The sequence below is a fragment of the Carassius carassius genome, chromosome 5, assembly GCF_963082965.1.
Source record: "Carassius carassius chromosome 5, fCarCar2.1, whole genome shotgun sequence".
Taxonomy (NCBI): domain Eukaryota; kingdom Metazoa; phylum Chordata; class Actinopteri; order Cypriniformes; family Cyprinidae; genus Carassius; species Carassius carassius.
Genome location: NC_081759.1, coordinates 33,780,506 through 33,790,783, shown reverse-complemented (window position 1 = coordinate 33,790,783; position 10,278 = coordinate 33,780,506).

Genomic DNA, 10,278 nt, shown 5'->3' with positions numbered 1-10,278 from the left:
CTTTTTCTAAAATTTTAGACATAAATGGAAGATTTGAAATAGGCCTATAATTTGCCAGTACACTAGGATCTAGTTTTGGTTTCTTAATAAGAGGCTTGATAACCACCAGCTTGAATGGTTTTGGGACGTGACCTAAAGATAACGACGAGTTAATGATATTGAGAAGCGGTTCTTCGGCTACAGGTAACAGCTCTTTTAGTAATTTAGTGGGTACAGGATCTAATAAACATGTTGTTGGTTTAGATACAGTGATAAGTTTATTTAGCTCTTCCTGTCCTATATTTGTAAAGCACTGCAGTTTATCTTTGGGTGCGATGGATGAAACTGAAGTGTTAGACGCTGTAGAATCTACATTCGCTATTGTATTTCTAATGTTATCTATTTTATCAGTGAAGAAATTCATAAAGTCATTACTATTTAACGTTGGTGGAATATTTGGATCAGGTGGCATCTGGTAATTTGTTAATTTAGCCACTGTGCTAAATAAAAACCTTGGATTGTTTTGGTTATTTTCAATGAGTTTGTGGATATGCTCTGCCCTAGCAGTTTTTAGAGCCTGTCTATACCTGGACATACTGTTTTTCCATGCAATTTTAAAAACTTCCAAGTTAGTTTTTCTCCATTTGCGTTCAAGACTACGAGTTACTTTCTTGAGAGAGTGAGTATTACTGTTATACCATGGCACAGTACGTTTTTCTCTAACCTTTTTCAATTTGATGGGGGCAACAGCTTCTAATGTATTAGAGAAAATAGTGCCCATGTTGTCAGTAATTTCGTCTAATTCATGTGTATTTTTGGGTACAAATAGCAGTTGAGATAGATCAGGCAGGTTATTTGCGAATCTGTCTTTGGTGGCTGGAACAATAGTTCTGCCCAGACGGTAACGCTGAGACATATAGTTAATATCAGTTATACGCAGCATGCACGATACAAGGAAATGGTCTGTAATATCATCACATTGGGGTACAATATCTATAGCAGTAAGATCGATTCCATGCGATATAATTAGATCTAGTGTATGATTAAAACGATGAGTGGGCCTGGTGACATTTTGCTTGACTCCAAAGGAGTTTATTAGGTCAGTAAACGCAAGTCCTAATGTATCATTTGCATTATCAACGTGAATATTAAAATCTCCCATGATTAGCGCCTTATCAACTGTAACTAGAAGGTCTCCTTTTTGGGGCAGTATTCCTGAAATCTCACATATAGGATTTTAGGCATTGATATGTTTATGACCAACATGATTTACACAACAAAAGGGATAATATAATAAATACATGTAGCAACCCAGTCAGGGCTGTTAAAGGGTTAGTTCTTTTAAAGTGGAATTTAGAGACAGGTCTTTTAATAATTAAAAGACATTTTGTGTTGAAAGCTTTTTTTATGCTGTTGAGTACAAGTACTCATCTGATAAACCGGTACACGTGTTCATCCTGTGGAGTGTAATCTTGTGTAAAACTCAAACAGGTTTTTTTAATATGTTGAGCTATTAAGTTTAATCTGCTTTTAGTATAGAGATAACATTTAACTTAATGTTATCAAAGAACAGAAATGAAAACCATCTCAAATGGGCTTTCTAACTCTTCAAGGGTTCTTTTTACATAATGGTCAATAAAGATAATTACGCCTAGAGCCACATCTGTTTCACATAAATGTTTGCAGCTTCTGTTATCAACAGCCATACTGTGCTTGGGAGAGATTTTTAATCACTGGGAGATGTTGTCCTGTCATGGCTCTCGTTAAATGATGGAAAAGGAAGTGAGTTTAAGTGCTTAAATTCTCAAAGATGTGTGCTTCCAAAAAAGATCAAAGGTCAAAGGATACTCAAACCAGATGGTGTTTCTCATACTTCCCAGGTAGAAAATAATAGCTGCCTCTGTCTGAATAAGTTACAATTAGAATCCTTGTGTCTTGGGGTTTGTAAAAGTAAGAAATGTACAATATGAACAAATATAAATATAATATACAGTAAACACTGCTGTTAGAATATTAATAGTGCACATTTCAGTGCAAATATATCATGCAATGTACATGTGCTAGAATCCTTTTATGCACAAAAGAGATGACACTGTGTCCAGAAATGCATCCTACAAATATAATTAGTAGCAATTAAAATTAAATGGAGATCTACTACATATAAGAATTATAGCAAATGTATTATTATATTTATGTAAAGTGGACATCCATTTTTGAATTAGCAAACAGTGGCACAGGTTATCTCATTCTCCCCAATATATTAATCTTAGAGAAATGGACTCTCTGAATCTTTGATCTTCAAAAAAAAAAAAGTTAAATCTTCTGCATCTTACAGATTTATTCATTAGGATAACTTAACCCAGTCATTTGAGTCTTGGCACAGAGAAGATAACTCCAGACGCTAAAGCAACAAGGCTAAATGGCCTATAATCGGGCAAAGGTACTTCAAGTGAAAAATCATCCCTGAGCTCACGCACAGCTGGACCTCTAACAAATGTTCTCACTCCAGGCGTGACTCCTACAGTACATGAGTGTGCTGCAGAGCCTGTAAGAATAGAGGCTGGATCAAGGCGTTTCTGCATAATTATGTATTGAACTAGCCGTGGGGAATGACCCAGTTTCATTGTAATTGCCAGCAACATTCTGAGTGTCCATGGATGACATCTCTTTCCTGTCAACCCACATCTCTAACAGCTCAACAAAGATTCTCTATAATTGTTTGTTCTGGGTTGGAGGATTTTTACAAAAGGTGAAAACTCATGGGTAAACAAGTGACAGAACCAAAATACAAGCAACCAATCACAAGTCGTGTATCTAAGGACCATCACGGTTGCCATCATAATTGAAGACCTCCTCTAGTGTAAATGAAACACATGCTATTGATTGAGGGAACAGTGATTTCAATGAAAGTTTAATGCAGATTAATGATATCAGTGTGCAGAAGAGCCAATTTGAGAGCACATTAAGTGCCAGTTGTAGTGCACAGCATATGGACACTTTCACACTCATGACGGTGGGAGATTGAGTTTGGGCTGGAAGTGGCAAATCAATTCTGTCTCTTTGAATCCGAGTCAACTAATCCATTCATGCTGAAAACAAATGATCAGATCTATTGAAAAGACTTAATGAGAAATACAGTGCCTTGCGAAAGTATTCATATTTTTTTTTATGTTTTATTATGTTATGCCTTATGTTAAACTGTTTTTCTTTTTACTTTACTATTGTTTTCCCACATCAATCTACACTCCATACACCATAATGGCAAAGCCATTATAAAAAAAGAAGAAGAAAGAAACAAGTTCATTGCATAAGTATTCATACCCTTAACTCAGTACTTAGCTGAAGCAACTTTACAGCCTCAAGTATTTTGGGGTATGATGCGACAAGCTTTGCACATCAGCGATTGGCAATTATCTGCCATAGGTTGGATGGGGGCAGACACACATTTTCAGGTTTCTCCAAAAATATTTGATTGGGATCAAGCCAGGCTCTGGCTGGGCCACTCAAGGCCATTCACAGAGTTGTTTATAAGCCACTCTGGTGCTTATAGACAACGTGTGCTTAGGGTCATTATCCTGTTTGAAGGTGAGCCTTCTGCCCAGTCTGAAGTTCTGAATGCTCTGGACTGGGTTTTTATTATAATTATCTCTATATTTTGGTGCATTGAGCTTTTTTTCTACTCTGACAAGACCCTCAGTCCCTGCCCATGAAAAACAGCCCCACAGCAGGCTGCTACCAGCACACTTTACTTTTGGGATGGTACTCTGCAGGTGATGAGCAGAGCTGGTTTCCTTTAAACATGATGCTTGGAATTGAGGTTCTTCAGACCAGAGATTCTTGTTTCTCAGAGTCTGAGGGTCCTTTAGGTGATTTTTTTTTTGCAAATTCCAAGTGTGTATTCATGTGTCTTCACTGAGGAGAGGATTGAGTCTGGCCACACCGCCATAAAGCACAGATTGGTGGAGTGTTTTTTGTCCTTCTGTAGGTCATGTATGATCATGGAGCTCAACTATAGTGACCATCAGGTTCTTGGTCACCACAGTAACCAAAGCCCTTCTCCATCAATTGCTCCATCAATTGCTCAGTTTGGCCAGGAGGCCAGCTCTAGAAAGAGTCCTGGTTGTTCAAAACGTCCATTATGGATAATGGAGGCAACACGATTCTGTGACCCTTCAGTGCAGCAGAATGTTTTTCGGAACTCTTTCCCAGATGTTTGGTTTGATGCAATCGTGTCTCTGAGCTCTACAGGCAGGGTTTTTTTTTTTTTTACCTCAGGGCTTGGTCTTTGCTCTAATATGCATTTTCAGCTGTTAGACTTTTTATTAAGGCATGTGTGCCTTTCCATATCATACCCATTCAATTGAATGTGCCACAGGTTAGCTTCACTCAAAGTGTGGTAACATTAACAAACAAAATGAATGCTCCTGAGATCAATTTCAACTGTCCCAGGTAAGGGTATGAATAGTTATGCAATGGAATTTTTTAAGTTTTTATCTTTAATACATTTGCAAAGATGTTAAAAACCTGTTATTTGCTTTGACATTATGGTGTATGGACTGTAGATTGATGTGGGAAAATAAGGAATTTAAAGCAGTTTAACATAAGGCTGCAACATAAGACAAAAATTGAGGGGTTTGAATACTTTCGCAAGGCACTGTATATGGTATTTAAATATAAAATTTATACATACGAGTATATAATGTTATTTAAAAAAAAAAAAAGATCTCAAACCTCCAGTGACAAGAAACTATATATCAATCCTTCAGTGGTTCAACAGCATTGCACATAATGACTTTAGCATTGAAACCACTTGTTTGTTTACTGTGTTGAGACGTGCTGCGTTTGGTCTCGTACTCTATCCATACGTTGTCAGTGTTGTGCGCTTGCTTAGACCTTTGTTGTGATAAACAGTAAAGTGTGTTCAAGCGCCACCCAAGAGAGTGTAAAGAAATACCCTTTGTGAGAAGCAGTTAAATCAGCGGGAGTTAAAAGCAGATCGTAAGTGTATTTATTTCTTGTCTCATTAGTGTTTAGCGCAGTTGTCGTTGCTAGGAAACACTTGTTTGTTTACTGTGTTGAGACGTGCTGAGTTTTGTCTCTTACTCTATCGCATACGTTGTCAGTGTTGTGCACTTGCTTAGACCTTTGTTGTGATAAACAGTAAAGTATGTTCAGCTGAATTCAATTTCCGTTTTGTCGGGTTTAAAAAAAAAATTAGTATACCGCGGCAGCGGTCGCGGCAGCCCTCCAGTTAAGCCCTCCTCGTGTGAAGACCTAAGAGTGTAAAGACCATCGACTCTACCATGCGACTCCACCAGGCAGGGACATCGGCAGGGAATATAAGTATTGTTAGAAAGCCCATTTTTTCCTTTTTGTTTCATTTCTGTTTCAGTTGTTTTTTTGTTTATAACCAAATCTTACTATGTGTTTCCAGATCCCTATAACTACCACTCGCAAACCACACATCACACAATGTAGACAGCGCAATCTTAACAACCTACACACTTTGCCTATATCTGCTAATACACTACTTTCTTTTTCTATTGGTCTCTGGAATTGCCAGTTTGCTGTAAACAAAGCCAATTTCATTACTTCTATTATTAGTCATTCAAAGCTTAATCTCATGGCCCTAACAGAGACCTGGATCAAACCAGAGGACACTGCTACACCTGCAGCACTCTCCAATAATTTCTCATTTTCCCACTCCCCCCGTTTGACTGGAAGAGGTGGAGGTACTGGTCTTCTCATCTCTAATGATTGGAAATTTAATCCTTTACCATCTTTGGGTATCAACAGCTCCTTTGAATCTCATTCAGTTACTGTTACCTACCCTTTTAAAATACATTTTGTAGTTGTCTATCGACCCCCAGGACCACTGGGTAACTTTTTAGATGAATTAGATGTGTTGCTCTCAACCTTTTCTGAGGATGGTACTCCCCTAGTTATGCTTGGAGATTTCAACATCCACCTAGATAAACCTCTGTATGCTGATTTCCTCACTCTGCTTGCCTCTTTTGATCTCAACCGAGTGTCAACTACTGCTACTCACAAATCAGGAAACCAACTGGACCTTATTTATACACGACACTGCTCTACTGATCATGTTCTGGTTACTCCACTGCACACGTCGGATCACTTCCTCCTCACTCTTAACCTCAACATGGTCTCTGACACTTCACTTACCCCTCCACATGTCATCTTTTGACGTAACCTACGCACACTTTCACCCTCTCGGCTTTCTGCAATGGTTTCATCTTCACTTCCTTCCCCTAAACTGTTTGCGCAAATCCAGAAATACTACTGACCTTAATATGTATCAGTCACTCCTATCTTCTTTCTTTGCTAATGTCTCCACTGCTAAAATGACATACTAACATAACAAAATTAACAATTCGTCTAACTCTCGCATGCTTTTTAAAACATTTTCCTCACTTCTTTGTCCTCCTCCTCCTCCCCCTCCTGCTTCATCTCTAATATCTGACGACTTTGCAACGTTTTTCATTAATAAAATTAAACACATTAGTGCACAGTTCTCCACACCACAATCAGTCAAGCTCATATCACCAGCAAACTTACACTCATTTACATCATTCTCTTCACTCTCTGAGGCTGAAGTCTCAAAACTCATCCTTTCTAATCACCCTACAACTTGCCCGCTTGATCCTATTCCATCTCATCTCCTTCAAGCCATTTCTCCTGCAATTGTATCTGCACTCACTCACATCATCAACACATCCCTCCACACTGGTGTTTTCCCCTCATCATTTAGACAGGCACGTATACTCCACTACTTAAAAAACCCAACCTCAATCCATCTCTTTTAGAGAACTACAGACCAGTTTCCCTTCTTCCTTTCATTGCAAAAACACTTGAACGAGCTGTGTTCAACCAAGTCTCTACATTTCTCACACACAACAACCTCCTTGACAGCAACCAATCTGGCTTCAGAAGTGGACATTCAACTGAGACTGCCTTGCTCTCAGTTGTTGAAGCTCTAAAACTGGCAAGAGCGGAATCCAAATCTTCAGTACTTATCAGTACTTATCCTGCTTGATCTGTCCGCTGCTTTTGACATGGTTAACCACCAGATCCTCCTATCAACCCTACTGGCAAAAGTCATCTCAGGAACCACACTTCAATGGTTTGAGTCTTACCTATCAGATAGGTCCTTCAAAGTATCTTGGAGAGGTGAGTTGTCCAAGTCACAACATCTAACTACTGGGGTGCCTCAGGGCTCAGTTTTTGGACCACTTCTCTTCTCTGTCTACATGGCATCATTAGGTTCTGTCATTCAGAAACATGGCTTTTCATACCACTGCTATGCTGATGACACTCAACTCTACCTCTCATTCCATCCTGATGATCCAACGGTAGCTATTCGCATCTCAGCTTGTCTAACAGACATTTCTTCCTGGATGATGGACCATCACCTTCAACTCAACCTTGCCAAGACAGAACTGCTTGTGATTCCAGCAAACCCATCGTTTCATCACAATTTCACCATCAAGTTAGGCACATCAACCATAACTCCTTCAAAAACAGCTAGAAGCCTTGGGGTTATGATTGATGATCAGCTGACTTTCTCAGACCACATTGCTAAAACTGTCCGATCCTGCAGATTTACTTTATTCAACATCAAGAAGATCAAGCCCTTTCTTTCGGAACATGCTGCACAACTCCTTGTTCAAGCTCTTGTTCTGTCCAGGCTGGACTATTGCAATGCCCTCTTGGCAGGTCTTCCAGCCAATTCTATCAAACTGTTACAATTAATTCAGAACGCGGCAGCAAGATTAATTTTTAATGAGCCAAAAAGAAAACATGTCACACTTCTGTTTATCAATTTGCACTGGCTTCCAATAGCTGCTCGTATAAAATTCAAGGCATTGATGTTTGCCTACAAAACTACCACTGGCTCTGCACTCATTTACCTAAATTTGTTACTTCAGACTTGTGTGCCCTCTAGAAGCTTGCGTTCTGCAAGTGAACATCGCTTGATTGTGCCATCCCAAAGAAACACAAAGTCACTTTTACAGACTTTTAAATTAAATGTTCCCTCCTGGTGGAATGACCTCCCCAACTCTATCCGGACAGCTGAGTCCTTAGCCATCATCAAGAATCGGCTTAAAACACATCTCTCCCATCTTTACTTGACCCTCTAACTTTAACACTCACTATTCTAATTCTATTCTTTAAAAAAATCTTACTACCTTCCCAATCTTTTTATATTCTATTTTCTTTTCATTAATTATGCAATTGTATGTGTATGTCTGTATGTGTAAAGACCTCTAACACTAGCTTGCTCTATTCTTTTTTTATTCTATCTGTTTTCTTTATATTATATTATTTAAAATCCCATGCTAGGTGTACTGTGTTAACCTAACTGAGACTTGTTATAGCACTTATATATCATTGCTCTTTTTGTTGTTTTTGATTGCTTCCACTGTCCTCATCTTTAAGTCGCTTTGGATAAAAGCGTCTGCTAAATGAATAAATGTAATGTAAATGTAAAAGAACTGTAAACAGGAGTGTTCACCGGAAAAGTAAAAGTTCCAGTAAATGCATTACACGCCACAGAAACTGAAAATTAAAACAAGACTATAATGACTCATTTATACAGAAGAATCTTGTAACAGACAGGTCTATACTCTGATAATTAGAACCAGGTTTCCCTTAGTTTTTCTGTTTTGCCGGTCTCTTCAGTTTTAGCTAATGTCACTGTCAGTGTTCTGAAGATACTGTCGTCCTCTGCTATTACACTCATGGCATTCAATTACAATAATATGAGGCACACTGTGACGTTATCTAAGGGCAGTGTTTTAGTCCAGAATAGCTGACCAGAAGAGGGTCGAGTCTAAATCAGTAATAATGACTTGGCCTCAAATGAGCTGACTACTATGATACTTTATGGCGTTTTTGCCACTTGAAAGGTATAATGACCCACAACAAAGAAGAAAGTAAGTCATATGTCTGAGAATGAACTTGGGGTGAATAAATTGACAATTTTTGGTGAACTACTATTTATTACTTACCTCTTCAAAAGCAGTTCAAAAGTTTGTGGTTGGTAAGTTTTTTAATGCTTTTGAAAAACATCTCTCATGTTCACCAAGACTGCATTTATTTTATTAAAAAAAAGGGAAATTTGTATTGTAAAATGGTATAACAAAGTAACTGTTTTGTTTCTAAAAAAAAAATTAGTTGTACCTTTGATGGTGAATTACTCCAGTTTTCAGTGTCATAAGATCCTTCAGTCATTCTAATATTGAGCATATTATGATGATTTCTGAAGGATCTTGTGGTATTTGGTGCTCAAGGATTTCTTATTAATGTTGAAGACAATTGGGCTGCTCAATATTTTTGTTACCACCATGATGCATTTTTTCAGGATTCTTTGATGAATTGAATGTTCAGAAGAACATAATTTATTTTTGTAAAAACAGTAAAAGTATTCAGTGTCACTTTGATTTAATGCATCCTAACTAAATATAGATACTGACCCCAAACTTTTGAACAGTATTGTAACTATCTTTAAGCATCCAATAACTACAGTAGCTGACTGCCCATTTCCTGCCATCTCTTTCAATTACTAAAGTGATTTTTGGCTTCTGTTTCTGATCAATAGGTTTTGCGTCTATCTTAGAATTCATTCTGAGACTTATTTATCTATTGCCTTATTTCCTGCAAAACAAGCTTTTGTGTATGTTGCCATGATGCCAAACGAAAAGACATATTCTGTCACTGAACTTGAAAGCAAGCTGGAAGACTGTATTAGTGAACTAAGTATCCAAACACAGTTGCATAACTGGCCATGAAGTAAGAAAAAAGACAGAATGCTTCCTGCCTTCAAGTTTATATACCATATATATTAATGCTTGGGTGAAAACACACATGAGCAGAGCAAAAACTGCATCAGAAGGCCAGGTGATTTATTTTTATTCTAATCACAGGAGCAGAGCACCACTGGAATGTGTCCCAATCACTACCAGCAGAAAACTGCAGGAAACACAGCTGTCCCTTTCTGTCTCTTTTACGCTCATGCTGGATTTTTATGACTCCTGCTGCTCCTTACTCATAGTCTGTTCATTCATTCTCTCTAGTGTAAGCAAGTTCTAAAGTAAACTGTCTGTGGAAAAAGAGAGCCCAATACCACAGAAAAACTGACTCATCGGAAAAAGCACCAGCACAATCCAATTGAAACCATCGGACAAGTCTCGATACAGTGGCGCATTGACAATAGGGCTCTGTTCCAGACGGCTGGGCTCCCCTCCTAGGGCTTTGTCTGAGGTCAGGGCTTCCCTGGTG